The sequence below is a fragment of the Schistocerca gregaria genome, chromosome 7, assembly GCF_023897955.1.
Source record: "Schistocerca gregaria isolate iqSchGreg1 chromosome 7, iqSchGreg1.2, whole genome shotgun sequence".
NCBI lineage: Eukaryota > Metazoa > Arthropoda > Insecta > Orthoptera > Acrididae > Schistocerca > Schistocerca gregaria.
This window is the reverse complement of record NC_064926.1, coordinates 148,729,257-148,745,346: the sequence shown is the minus strand read 5'-3', so window position 1 is coordinate 148,745,346 and position 16,090 is coordinate 148,729,257. Positions and strand designations below refer to the sequence as shown.

Here is a 16,090-nt window from a genome sequence, read left to right as displayed (position 1 = left end):
CTCAAGTTTGTGCATCCAGTGAGTGGGTGAGTGGGGACAAAAGTGGGTCAGCATGGCCAACAACCATGTTAGGACTAATGGGGGGGATAGTGAACATACTCAAAGAAGGACAGCATAAATGGTTAGAAAATTTGTTCAGTTGATGGGAGAGCATCAGGAAAATGCTGAAAAACCTGAATAAGCAGACTATATTGAGAAATATATATGTAGACACAAAGAATAAGGGTGTAGAAAGTTAAATAATGTTTTGTTTTATTTAAAAAACTGAGTTTTCTATAAAAAATTCGAGGGATTATTTTTCAGCACCTCCTTGTATAAAGCATAGGATTTTCCATTACCATACTACTTTAATAACACTGTAATTTTTTTTACTATGCTTGGTGTGTCCACTGGAGCTTACATCTCTCATGTGCAAATTGTGTACTGTTAGTTGCACACTCAATGAAGTGATTTTAATAAAGAAATTAAAATACCCTTGGTGTGGAGTCATAACTTCTTACCATACTTTCCATTACCCATTTTTTTTACATTGTAGCTCCTGAAGATGTCTAAAATTCAATGAAAAAATTTTGTGTAAAGATATTCCTTTTATTGTAATGACTTTTATATCATTTCTTTCACTTGTGAACAGACAAGCAATTTACATGTGGGTTTGAATAACATTTACCCAAAGCTATCATTAGATGAAATGTGAAGTACATTTTCACCATTATAACAGATGCAATAAAGATGTTCATGATTCTAAAACATAAAATTAACACCAACTGTAGATTTTATTTTACACTCATATTCTGCAGACTGACACAATTACTGCAAGCAAAGGATGAACTCATTCATATTTGCAGTCTATGACACATCTAAAGTAAGATAATTACTTCACATTAGCATACTGTTTTCTGTTCAACATATGTAAGAATGTTTGTGGTATAGTTACCCTTATAATATTTATATGCTGTTTTAATGGCTCGGAGTCTGAGAGAAAATATAATTTAACAAAAATGTTTTACCGTACACATTTTTGAGGACAGTAGAAGAAAAAAAAAATAATATTTCCTATAGGTCATTTTATAGTAATTTATTTGGAAAATATATGTTTAAGCAGCAGATTATTTGGTTTCTATGATGACTCATACATCTTAAGTCTTGTCTCCCTTATCACCATATTACTGCAAGTGCCTATCATGTCTTATCATGTACACTGTACAACATGAAACATTTTTATCATTGTTGTTATTCATTGTACTGTGAGCATGTGTGCAGTATTACCTGGTGATCTATTTTACTGTTTAAATAAATCATATTTCATTCATGAGGTTATTTTTCTAAATTTAAATATGCTTTACAGTTTATCTGAGCAGAGTCCTTTTATGAAGCAGCCGATGAAATCTGAGTTTGTGTTTCACAGAAACAAATTTACGATTAGTGTCTGTTGAGACAAATTATCTCCTGTTGCCACACACATTACACGATACATCAAATCTATTAAAATTGCAGGAGAGATAGATCAGTGCTGATTTTAAGATGTTGCAAACTGTAGGTGTGGCACATTTAACAGACTTTATTTTATTTGCATTTTCTTAATAGTTAGGGTTTGTGACTTGACAATCTTACATTTGATTTCTCACCAGAAATTAAGTCCAACAGTAGACAAATTTTCTCTCTTGCTACAAATTGTACCGGTTACACCCCCTCCTCCACCTCCTCCCCTCTCTCCCCCTGGTGACTGTAATTAATCAGTGTTGTGTATCAGGAATAACAATGCTTTTCCAAATACTCAGAAAAAGTGTACACTGGAATACATAACCTCTAATAATTTACACAAAAAGGAAAACATATATTCATGAAATTGTCAAAACGCAACAATGTAAAATCCAGAATGGAATAATGACAGTATTATGAAAAAGATAGTTGCTACTCACCTTATAGGAGAGATGCTGAGGCAGAGATAGGCACAAAAAATGACTGTCAAACAAATGTTTTCAGCCGAATAGACCTTCATCAAAATAGATAGAACACACACACCAAAAGCTTTGTTTGACAGTCTTTTTGTTGTACATATCTGTGACTCAGCATCTCTGCTGTATGGTGAGTAGTAACTATCCTTTTCATAATATTGTTAAATTGTTGAATTTGCATAGTTTGGTAAGAGGTTGTGGCATTACAGTTCCAGTACTGCATGCTTCAATTTTATGCTACCATTTGAAAAGAAGTAAGTTGGTAACCATGTTCAGGTAATAGGGAAGCAACATTTTCTTAATTATAATGGTGACATGACACTAAAATAAATGGATACCTCAAAAGAAAAAAACAGAATGACAGCAGTAAGTTCCAATCCAAAACTGCTAATCATTATATCAATACACATATTAACAAATCATTTCAAGACAGCCGTACCTGTGTGCATCTGTTACTTCACATTACAGCAGGAAAAATAGTTACCACCCATACCTAAACATATATGAAGTTGTTTGTTATCCTGTTAACTACTCTCCTACAAGTAGTGTTGTAACGCAAGTATCTAGTATTCATTGCTGGTTGTCTTTCAACTGTGTAGGGAAGTACATGGATGAATCTGTAATTTTTTTTTTTTTCAAGTAGGGAAGAGTCACTGAAATTTCTTTTTTCATAATCCAAAAAGGGATTTCAAGATAACTGAATTACATAACTAACGTAACAAGAAACTCTCTTCCAAAATACAGTGTATTCTGATAAAATAAAACAATTAAGGATTGGAGCACCAAGTATAAAACATGTGAAAAATATTCTTACAGGTTGACCGCCTATGAGACTGTACATAATACAGTACTCTCAAATTCACAGACGCAAAACATAAGAAACATTTACCCATGAATGTCAAATAAACATTCCAAATTAATAATGTGACGGTATCATAATTTTAAAAACTGTACCTATTTGTTACTCATATGAAATGAAAACTTGAAACAATTTACAAAGATGACTAAATCTAAAGGAAAATAGTTTACAAACCACACCTCTTAAATATGGTGAGGGCAGTATTTGAAACAAGCATGCAGTAATGTTGTTTTCTCTATAAAGTTTTAAAGTAAATGCCTTTATAAATATCTTATTTTTTGCTTGCGTCATGAAATGCAAAATCTATACACTGTATTAAATGCAAAACTGAGGCTAGGTACAGGCCCTTCTCAATAGAAATGGAACAATTTTCCATCTATATTGATTGGTGTGTCCACCTTTAATTATCTCAGTCTTGTTTATATCTGCACTTATTACATGAGGAACAGTTTGTTTCCTTAAATGAATATTAATTAGAAAGCTTACATGATGCTTCAAGCTGCTTTATGCATGTTCTGATGTTTTAACGAAACTACTTTTTTGTGTTGTAATAATAAAGTCCCAAGAGTTTACCAGCTTCACAGTAAAAAAAAAGTAAGGTGACAATTAACCTTTTATCAAATATTACTTTTGTTCAGAAGCCAGTATGCTAATCATGTCAAAATGCCAGAGCAGGACATTTCTGTTCATTAGGATTAAATGGACTAAGACTTGGAATGTGCAAAATTCTGTCTGACTGCAGAATTCAGCAGTTTTAGCAAACCACTTTCTATGAAAGCATTGACATCACACAATACACAAACATTTTCTAAATCTGATTGCAATACATACATTAATTTTTTAGTTGTCATAGCATTATGTAAAATAAATAACAGTTTTATACACATATTTTTTACTATGAGAAAATGACAATGAGTATAGCAAGTCTTTTACAAAGAATATTAACCATGTCTGATGTAGTGGTCACACTTTAGAAGTCGTTCATAAAGTTCCATCATTATATTACACAACAGCCAAGCCTGCTGCCCTGGAAAGTACAAAACATAACACAGACAAGGCATGGCAGCCATTCCTATGTGCTTATGCAAATTTTGCATACACTGATATATACATAAAAATTTTGAAAAGTAATAAAAATCAGCAATACTGCCAGATGCAGCAATTACAGAGCAGTATGTACTGAACAACTGAAATTTGAGCCTATCATTGGATCTTTCTAATACACTGATCATCTTGTAGAAGTTATTATATGTGTCATTGTGTACCATATTGTCTTTGGGTAATATAAACAGGTCTCTGGGCATGAATAAAGAGCTACCATTGATGTACTTAAACTAAGAACAATCAAAATGAAGTCACCACAGTGTACTTTTAACCTTGCCAAAGATTCATTACTACTGTAACTCACATTCAAGTGTGCAAGTTAACAGACTCACATTTTTTGGCAAAATAAATGGGAGTTCATGAATGCTCTATTTTTTAAAAAACAACATGCCGTAAATTCCTATTCATGTGAATATTCTCGAAGATTTTTATTAAGCTGTTTTTAATTGATGTTCGATAAGTAACACTTTTCAACAGTTATGAAATACAGAGATTTGAAACTTCTGAAAGTACTAGATGTGTGTTTGTGTGCAGTATTCTCCACTAGAATGCACAGAATCATTAATCAACTTATTTCAGTCTATAGTCAACTTATATTGTTTTTTGAGAAATAAATTTCTTAATTTGTGCTGTACTTTGTATAGTATGAGGAAGTATAACGTGACATTAATAACAAGATTATAGTATTTTTTATAACACTGCATAATTTCTACTTCTAACTACAATGGTTGCCTGAATACACATAGCATAAAATAAATACTTTATGTAAAAATAGATGTAGGTATCCTGCAGATCATCTCTGAACTAAATTAAATTTTGAAATTAACACATAACACATCATTTTTTAAACTGTTAATTGAAAATGTATATACTAGTCAATGAAATTCATTCAAATAAATGATGAATGATTACAGATCAAGGAATTAAAATGATAAAAATTGTGGGGTTTCTGGTGCAATATTAAACAAAAAATTAAATTATTCTTGCGAATTAACTGCTACTTAATCTTTTCTGTCTTTTGATCACACAAAATATTTTTCAATGCCATTAGAAGTTAAAGGTTCATTTTAACACACTCAGTGACATGAAGACACTACTACATTTTTGCAACGTGTTTGTTCCCTGTTACTCCAAGAAAAGCCTCTATGTGTAATTATTTACATGAGAAAGAACTATGTCACACACCAGGCCATTCTACTCATCCTGCATTCTTATGTAACATTTATATATGTACATACAAACTTTACAAAAGCAGATACATACTCTTCTTTTCCAGTCAGCATTTGCAATCACACTTCAGACATTTTAAATTCATGTAATCAAAATATTATGCATGTTGCTGTCTTGACATCTTTACTTAAATTAAAGAATGACTAAAAAATTCTTAAATTTGTTCCTAATTAAATTGTACTTTAAAGGAGAAATAGATCAGAACACAAATGTTGCTACAATTCTTTAAGGAAAAATTTAGAAAAGAGGTGAAAATCAGTGGCAAGAATATGTACCATGTTCTACAGATGAATACATAATTTTACTTTGTAATCTCAAATTAATCTATTTTTCATATAAAACTGCCCAAGATCTGTTACAGGTTGGAAAGAAAATGTTGACTGCTTCTTTCTCTGTGCAAGACAGCAATAACTAATTTAAAACTTCCTTAATTTTTTTAAAATAATATTTACACACTTACAAACTAATTTGGTACTATGATTACCATATCAGTGGATACACAAAATTTGCTTTCATATTAAGATGGAATATAAGATTACAACAAATATAGTAAACTTATATACACACATTAATGAATCAGATCTCTAAAAGAAATTAGCTGGATGGAAAGCTGTCTCTTCTGATCTTGGGACCTAAACCTTCATCATTGAATCTGTAAATGGGTTTCCTTCTTATGCAGATGTTCACATCACTGCATTGACACGTCTTTCTTTTAAAAAATAGTACAATTTATTTTCAAAACATATATAATTACAGTTCTAAGCTGCAAGTCAGAGAATCAGTACCAATGATATTTCTGAAGAGAGCTTAAGTTTTAAACATTCCACTTTCAGATCTCACAAACAATATCAAGTCTCAAACTTGCTGATTACAAATCAAAATGTCATGTCCTTAATCTTGAAGGTAGATATTCCTCTACCATATACACAAACACACACAATGAAGTGTTAGTGCCAGCGATGGGGTAGCCTCCTGGTGTCGAGTGTAGGTGAAAGGAGGGAACGCAAGCTGGCTGAGGGCGGACTGCTGCTGAAGTAGCGAAAAGTCAGGGGTGACTGCAGGTGGCGGTGCCTGATGACCTCACGCTCGGCAGGCAGCGGCCATAGCTCCTGGAAGCACACATACTAGTTTAAAATTGGCGTCTTATTACTCCAAGATGAGTTATGTACTCACTTGAATGAAAAAAATTAATTATGAACTAAAAAAATGTGTGATTATTATTTTGTTTGTTCATTTGTAGGTATGTAGGTACATATTAAAAAACCTGCCACAGTATAGTAGCACAACACTGGAGGCACAGCCAGTTGATTAAGTGGAGTATCATGCGGCAATTCATTTTCTGCATTTGAAGCAGTACGATACTGCAACAATCCATCTGGAGTTGTTGTAAGTGTACGGCAACAGTGTACCATCATTTTGATGCAGATGCTTCTGGTATAGTAAAACAAGTTCAAATAATCAAGAATGAAGTGGTAGACCTTTCTCCATGAAGAACCATGACAGGGAATCTCAAGAGAAGTCGAGGCCCTGGTGCTCGAACAATTGTGTATCATAATTGACACAATAGTGTGAGAAGTGAAAATTATACATGGATCAATTTTTAACACCTTGTACAACTCTTTGAAAAGGCTGCAAAACTGATCAAAAAGACTGTCGGACTGAGGCAACAATGGAAATGTTGCTGCTGTGTCAGGCCAATCAGGATGACTTCTTTAGCCACTCACTGACTATGGATGAGGGCTGGGTTAACTACTATGACCCGAGACAAAGAAACAAAGCAAGCAGTGGATGCTCCACTGCAGAAACAGGTGAAGGAGCAACAGTCATCGAGCAACGTGCCACTGAGTATTTTTTGGGAGTACTATGGTCTGATGCTATAACTGATTAATCTGAGAAATGGCAAAAATCATGGGAGTTAACTGCTGAAATCTACCGATGAGGTTACATGATGTTGTCAAGATGAAGAGTCACGGAAAGCTGTCCGAGGGGACGTTTTTGCCCACAATGTTGCCCCTGCTGTTTCTGCACTGAGCACAGTTATAAATGCTGCTTCTTTGGGTTAGCAAATGGTACTTCATCCCCCTATTCTCCTGGCACAGCACCCAGTGACATTTTTGACAACTATTGGATGCAGAAACCATTGTGTGGCAGGCTTTTGCAAATGACGAGGAGTAAATTTTCCAGGTGGAAAGTCTCCTGAAAAGTCAAAATGAAGACTTCTGCAGCCATCATCTGGCAAGTCATCCACTGCTGGGGAAAATATGGTATGACTAAGACCATCACCTAGTTCCATGGATTCAGCTGGAATTTTCTAGGTCTTAATTAAAACTTTATGACTAATCCTTATATACGATTGTTTCACAAATGCTGACAAGCTGCACCAGCTGTAGTAGTGCCAATGTTTACTAAGGTAGATTGATACAAGCACTCCTTAGAGCAGTAAGATGGCAAATTTTGTGGATTTGTTTAGTGAGAGCACAGCATTTGTTCAGTCTCAAGTGCAGAAGCACATAGGAAGTATGGTGGGTAATTATGACAGACAAAGGTGAAGTTTGTGGGTTTTCAACAATATACACAAGTGGTGGAGAATAATCTATGGCAACATGAATGAGGAACACTGATGATTTATCTGAACTGAACTGTTATTTGGGCTTTCAGTGCTGCCTACACTACAACTCCAGAGTGGTTTTGTCATCAAAATAAAGCAAGAGTGAACAGAATACACAAATATGCAAACTAAAAAGTACCCTCCACTATAAATAAGTTGGAGCATACAATGCTGATATAGATTTATATGAGAGTACCACAAGAATAAGGCATTGAAGACTGACTCCAGTTATTGCAAATGGAAGGTAAAGATACCAATTCTGTGAAAAATTTGTGTTGGATCATGGTGTCAATAGCACAAACTTCAAGTTAATTCAAAAATATGCAGTGGTAATATCCTAAGAGTCCTCAGTCCAGGTGCTCTGCACAGTGCTGGTTGCAAAGCCAGCAGATGGGCATCATCCTTCTGGACACTTCAAGCAGATGTAAAGGCTGTTAGAGGAACCAACGTTTGTGTCCAGACACTTGCACATGAGGCAGGAACTGAAACTGAGGGTAGCAAAGCAAAAGCAGAAATATTTAACTCTGTTTTTAAATGTTCCTTCACAAAGTAAAAATCCAGAGGTACTGCACCAATTTAATTCTTGCACTACTGCAAAGATCAGTGACACAGATATTAGTACCACTGGCATTGAGAAACAGTTGTAATTTTTAAACTGAACATAGGTCCAGTATTTAATGTAGATCCAATCAAATTTTATACCAATTTGTGGCTGAATTAGCCACTCTTTCAAACGTAATCTACTCTAGGTCCCTAAAAATGTACGTTGCCCAGTAACTGGAAGAGAAAACAGGTCAGGCCCAACTACAAGAAAAGTATCAGGAGTGATCCACAAAACTACACCTTTATCTCTACTCTGCAAACCACCAAGAGGCGCATAGCAGAGAGTACATCCCACTGTACTAGTTATGAAGGTTTCTTTCTGTTCCCTTCACATGTGAAGTGTGAAAGAATGACCGTTTTAATGGCTCTGTATGTGCAGTAATTATTTTAATCTTATCTTCACAATCCGTATGTGAGGGGGACATAGTAGGTTGTAGTATATTCTGAGAATAATTATTTAAAGCTGGTTCTTGAAACTTAGTTAATAGACTTTCTTGGGATAGTTTATGACTATCTCCAAGAGTTTTCAAGTTCAGTTGCCTCAGTATTTCTGTGATACTCTCCCACTGATTAAACAACCCTGTAACCATTCATGCTGTCCTTCTCTGTATACGTCCAATATACCCTGGTATGGGCACCACATAATTGAGCAATATTCTAGGACCAGTCACACAAGTGATTTGCAAGCAATTTCTTTTGTAGACTGAATGCACATCCCCAGTATTCTATGAATAAACTAAAGTCAACCATCAGCTTTAACCATGACTGAACCAACATGTTCATTCCATTTCATATCCCTACAATGTGTTTCACTCAGGTATTTGTATGAGTGGGCTGATTCCAACAGTGACTGATTGATATTATAGTCATAGGATATTACGATTTTTCTTTTTCATTTTGTGAAGTGCAAAATTTTATGTTTCTAAACATTTAAAGCAAGTTGCCAATCTCTCTCTGCACCACTCTGAAACCTTATCACAACCTGACTAAATAATTCAGCCTCTGTCAGAAGTACCTCATTATAGATAACTGCAAAAAACATCATCTGCAGATCTGTATCTGATAATGGCTCTCCATCCAAGATAACATGGTGCATTCTCACTACCAAAAAGTCCTCAATCCAGTCACAAATTTCCCCTGATACCCATATGATTGCACTTTTGACAGTAAGCATAAGTGTGGGGATCCAAAGCTGCTATCCAATACCCTGGACATCTGTTAGCTGTAGAATCATAAAACATATCCAGAGCTCAAACATAATATGGTACCAAAAATAATATGGTATCTCAGACAGAATGCCCCCATACCAAAAAATGTGGATTCTGAATTTGCACATTTCTCACATGATGTCCTGCAAGCAATGTATCAAGACAGTCACGTAGATGTAGTATTTCTCAATTACTAAAAATAATTTGACTCGGTACCGCACCTACGCTTATTATCGAAAGTACAATCATATGGGGTATCAAATGAAATTTGTGACTGATTCCTTCATAGGAGGGATCCAGTACGTCATCTTGGATGGAGGGTCATCGACAGATATAGAAGTAACTTTAGAAGTGCTGCAGAGAAGGGTACTGGGATTACTAATAGTAATTTCTGAATTTTTGCAGATGATGCAGTTATCTATAATGAAGTAATTTGTGAATAAAGCTGCCTAATATTCAGTCAGATCTTGATAAAATTTAGAAGTGGTGCACAGACTGACAACTTGCTTTAAATATTCAGAAATATAAATTTATGTGCTCCTCATAATGAAAAAAATGCAGTATCCTATGACTAAAGTCAATGAGTCACAAATTGAATCAATCAACTCGCCTCATACAAATACGTGGGTGTAATAGTTTGTAGGTGATACAAAATAGAACAATCACAAAGGCTCAATCATAAGTAACACAGGAGGTAGATTTCTGTTCGCTTGTAGGATACTAGAAGAATGCACCCAGTCTACAAAGGAGATTGCTTACAAAACTCTTATGCAATCCCTCCTAGGATATTTTAGGATATTACTACATCAGATGTTGAATGTATAAAAAAGAATAGAATAAGGCAGCACAAATGGTCATAACTTAGTTTGACACATAGGAGATTGTCACAGAGGTGCTGAAGAACCTGAACTGACAGACACTTGAAGATAAATGCAGACTATCTCAAGGAAGACTACTCATAAAGTTTCAAGAACCAGATTTAAATAATGAAACTCAGAAGTTCTATTACTTCCACCGGAATCACAAGGATCAGACTAGATTAGTTACAGCACACATACACAGAGGTGTACAAACAGTGGTTTTTCCTGCACCCCACGAATGGAACAAGAAGAGTTCCTAATAATTGGTACAATGGAAATTACTTTCTGCATGTAATTTATGGTAGTTTACAGAGTGTGTATGTGGATGTGGACGTTGGTTACTGCTGTAGTGTGTGTTGCAAAGTATAGTCAGAAACAGGTTTAGTTTGTATCTGTGTGTGTGGGAGGGGAGGGGAGGGGGAGGGGGGTATCAATATGAAGTCGAAGTTCATTAAACTTATTTCTGAGAATAACTTTATTACATTCCTATAACTACCAGATGTTCAAAAAATTAAAAAAAGTAGCAAATATGTGCAACTACGGTGACAATGTAGATATAAATATAGTGCAGCTAGAGAAAAAAAAAGGCGTTTTCAGTATTCTGACACAAGGTATTGTCTATAATGTGACATAGATAAACAATACAAGGAAAAGTTAGGTTGCTACTTACCATAAAGATGACACATTGAGTTGCAGACTGGCAGAAGACACATTATATTTCAGTGAAAGCCTCCATCAGATAAGGAAACACCCACACATTTATTAAACACAAGCAAGCAACACCGCTTGCACACATGACTGCCATCTCCAACAGCTTGGATCAGAATGTGTTTCCTTTTCTGACAAAAGCATTGGCAGAAAGCTAATGTGTTACTGTCCTTTCATTGTGCCTTTCTGTGACTCAATGTGTCATCTTTATGGTGAGTAGCAATCTATTTTTTCTGTGAATTTTTTATGTTTAACCTGGAGTTTCTATTATGTGTTGTACATGAAATGAGCTATGTCAGAAATACAATCTACAATAACTGCTACGAGGTGCATTCAAGTTCTAAGGCCTCCGATTTTATTTCTCCGGACTTGAAAGAGAGAGAAACATGTGCATTGTTTTAAAATGAGACCACGTTGTGGTAGTTTAATGAAGGCAGAACATCGTGTGACAACAAACCGAAACAACTTTGGACTCGCACAAGCCGGTCTGACGACATGATCGAGAAAGTGGAGAGAATTGTTTTGGGGGATCGTTGAATGACTGTTGAACAGACCGCCTCCAGAGATGGCATTTCTGTGGGTTCTGTGCACACAATCCTGCATGACGACCTGAAAATGCGAAAAGTGTCATCCAGGTTGGTGCCATGAATGCTGACGGACGACCACATGGTTGCCCATGTGGCATGTTGCCAAGCAATGTTGACGCACAACGACAGCATGAATGGGACTTTCTTTTCGTCGGTTGTGACAATGGATGAGACGTGGATGCCATTTTTCAATCCAGAAACAAAGTGCCAGTCAGCTAAATGGAAGCACACAGATTCACCGCCACCAAAAAAATTTCTGGTAACCGCCAGTGCTGAAAAAATGATGGTGTCCATGTTCTGGGACAGCGAGGGGGTAATCCTTACGCATAGCAATCCAAAGGGCACTACGGTAACAGGTGCATCCTACGAAAATGGTTTGAAGAACAAATTCCTTCGTGCACTGCAACAAAAAAGTCCGGAGAGGGCAGCACGTGTGCTGTTTCACCAAGACAACGCACCCGCACATCGAGCTAATGTTACGCAACAGTTTCTTCGTGATAACAACTTTGAAGTGATTCCTCATGCTCCCTACTCACCTGACCTGGCTCCTAGTGACTTTTGGCTTTTTCCAACAATGAAAGACACTCTCCGTGGCCGCACATTCACCATCCGTGCTGCTATTGCCTCAGCGATTTTCCAGTGGTCAAAACAGACTCCTAAAGAAGCCTTCACCGCTGCCATGCAATCATGGCGTCAGTGTTGTGAAAAATGTGTATGTCTGCAGGGCGATTATGTCGAGACGTAACGCCAGTTTCATCAATTTCGGGTGAGTAGTTAATTAGAATTTGAATGCACCTCATACTTGTAACTCTGTAACCCTGTATGATTAACTATGTCTGACAACTGCAGATAATCTTAAAGAATAATATAGCTGAGCAAACATGTTTTTCATTTTGCTTGAATATCATAAAAGTAATAGCACATGATGAAAAGATGTAAAGAGAGTGTGGTGGTGACTGGCATGATACAAAACTCATCAACAATAAAAATGTTTTGTTTGAAAATAACACAGAATACATCATCCACAAAATTACAAAATTTTTGTATTTTTTTACTACGCAATTAAAAATTTTATGTATGTTATTGTGTCTATATTCACACACTATTGAGTTATTTGAGTCATGGAAAGAAGACCACATTGATTATGGATGTTGTAAGATGGAACAATTTGCTCAATTAAATGTTCCAAAGATCATGTTTATGATAATAATCACACATCTTAATTTTTTTCAAATAGCCACACCCATAATTACAATTTAGTTCAGGTAGTCTTTTTTTCTGATCAGTTAAAGATAAGTGAATAGTACTGTCCCTTCACAATGAATCTCAATATATGTGGCTAGCTTGGAACTAAAGCAGTTTGTGCAGAATTTTGAGCAAAATCCATTTGTCACACTGTTAAGGACTAAAGATTAGAAAGTGCTAAAGTCTGACACTGAAGTAATTACTAAGACTGTATAATAAAATTATCCTGTATAATTCTTTTACTGTATTTATTTGCACAGCTTGCCACAGTCACACAAGATTGTAAATCTGTAAGCTTTTTAATGTCTTAAATTTTTAGATACCAGTTTAGAAATCACATGAGATTTTTAGACAATTCCTGTTTGATTTTTGCAATATCAAGCATATTTTTTTCTTATTTTCCTTCCACAAAGACTTAAAGAAGTGAACATATGTGGAATGTTTTACAATATGAAACTAGAAAGGCTGTCAGAAGTCAACCAGACCACACTGTGATAGGTAATGCATAAGAATAGGATGAAATGCACACAAAGAAAGAAATGCTAATAATAAACATGAACTCAGGAGATCACAAGTGAAAGATCTGACACACATTTTGAAAAAAAAAAGGTTGTAATAGCCTAAAATAGGGCAATCTGTAAGGTAAGGTAAGGTAAGGTAAGGTAAGGTAAGAAAAGTGAATACTGGTTTCAGCAGAATAAGCAAAGCACAACACACTAAAGTTATTTGAGGGATGTTGTTGTTATTGTTGTTGTAGTCTTCAGTCCGAAGGCTGGTTTGTGCAGCTCTCCACACCAGCCTATCCTATGCAAGCCTCTCCATGTCCGAATGCACAATGCAACGTACATCTGTTTGTACCTGTTTGCTGCTTGCTTCATCCTTGTCTCCCTCTACAATTTTTATCTCTCCCCCTCCCCCCCCCCCCTTCCCCTTCAACTTCCCTCCAATTACAAACTGATAACTCCTTGATGCCTCAGACAAATTTTTTCTGATGTTTCAGCAGCTATTAGCAAATTCATTCTTGCAATGTGTAGCTGGAGTCAGCCCAAACAAATGCTGCTCATTACCCTTTTCAAGTAATGCCCAGTTTTGACAAAAAGCATCGGTTTGTTTCCCGTTGCAAAACAAAATCATTATTATAATGGAATTTTTATGTGCCCACTTGACAGAGTGGTCCCAAATCAGTCTATTGCAAAATTCATTATTTTAATTTGTACTAACAGGGACAGTAAAACATGAAGAATAATCTAGTATTCTAGCAGAGAGCAAGCAGTGCTACTGCAAGGTGATAGTGCAGGCCAAGATGGTGCTGTTGCTGCTGCAGTACTGGCTATTCTTCCCATTTTACTGTCCTTGTTAATCCATGCTGATAAAAAGACTATTGCACTTGACTAATTTAAAACTGCTCCATTGAATGACCACATTAATTTCTGATTCAAAAATCATTTTCTTTTTAACAGGAAACAAATTGGCACTTTCTATCACTGCTGGGTGTTCCATGAAAGAAGTGACAAGCAACAGAATTTGTTTGGGCTGTCTTCAGCTACAATTTGCAAAGACAAAACTGCAAATATATCCGGAAACACCAGATCAAATGTGCCTGACAACTGATACGAGACACCCTGTATATATTCCATGTTAACAAATACCTCTTTTTAAGAAATGCTTTCATTGCTGTTGCCAGTCTGCATTGTATATCCTCTCTACTTTGGCCATCATCACTTAATTTGCTGCTCAAACAGCAAAACTCATCTACTGCATTTAGCATCTCACTTCGTAATGTAATTCTCTCAGCAATGCCTGATATAACTCAGCTACATTCCATTCCCCTTGCTTTACTTTAGTTGATGTTCATCTTGTAACCTCTTTGCACTCCATTCCACCCAACTGCTCTTCCAAGTCCTTTGCTGTCTCTGACAGAATTACAATGCCCTCGGTAAACCTCCCAAGTTTCTTCTCCCTTTCATTCCTTTCCAAATTTCTTTTTGGTTTCCTTCACTGCTTGCTCAAAGTACAAACTGAATGACATCAGTGATAAGCTACAACTCTGTCTCATTACCTTATCAACTACTGCTTTACATTTATGCTCTTCTACTCTTCAAATCATAGTGCAGTTTCTGTACTATCTGTATTTTATCCCTGCTACCTTCTGATTTTCGAAGAGTGTATTCCAGTCAACATTTTCGAAAACTTTCTTAAAGTTAAAAAATGCTATAAATGTACCTTTATCTTTCTTCAACCAATCTTTTAGAGTAAATTATAGTGTGAGTACAGTCTTGTGTGTTCCAGCACTTCTCTGGAATGCACACTGATCTTCCTTGAGTTCAGCTTCGACTACTTATTCCATTCTTCTGTAAATAATTTGTGTCAATATTTTGCAGCCATAACTTATTAAACTGACAGTTCAGTATTATCCACAACCTACAGCTCCTGCTTTCTTTGGATCTGGAATTGCTGTCTTCTTCCTGAAGTCTTTTTGCACACCAGGTAAATATTTTTTTCATGGCTGGCTCTATCAGAGATCTGAATAATTCTGAGGGAATGTCATCTATTCCAGGAGCCTTGTTTCAACTTAATCTTTCAGTGCTTTGTCAAATTCTTGTCACAGTATATCTCCCATCTCATCTTCATTTACATCCCCTCCCCTTTCTATAATATGACTAGAAATTCTTATACTGCCCTCCTACACATTTCTTTCACTTTTCAGCTTCTCTTCCTTTTCTTTGAACTGGCTTACCCCTGAGCTCTTAATAATTATACAGATGCTTCTCTTTTCTCCAAAGGTCTCTCATTTTCCTGTGGTGACATCTATCACCCGCTTGCTCATTCATGTTTCAGCAGTCTTGCATTTATTCTTTGGCCATTCCTGCTTAGCCATCCATTCTTCCTTCCTCAATCTCATTCTTCGGGCATATGTGTTCCCTTTCACCTGTTTTATCTGATGCATTTTTCCTTTTTTCCTTTCACCAGCTAAATAAAATATATTCTGTATTATTCACAGATTTCTATATGCCTTATCTTTTTGCCTATTTGATCCTCTGTTGTCTTCACTATTTCATCTCTTGAAAGCTACCAATTTATATTCTCTACTGTATTCCCTTACCCTGTTTCAGTCAAATTTTG

The 16,090-nt window shown here is 35.9% G+C and overlaps 1 protein-coding gene across 1 annotated transcript in view; it reads right to left on the bottom strand.

Annotated features, from left to right (window-relative positions):
* Positions 1 to 572: 572 nt before the first annotated feature.
* Positions 573 to 16,090, bottom strand: part of LOC126281320 (protein Fe65 homolog) — an 821,707-nt gene continuing 806,189 nt past the window's right edge. Inside the window, exon 15 of the mRNA XM_049980168.1 lies at positions 573 to 6,257. The gene's annotated coding sequence lies outside the window, so the exon portion shown is untranslated. The remainder of the gene's footprint in view (positions 6,258 to 16,090) is intronic.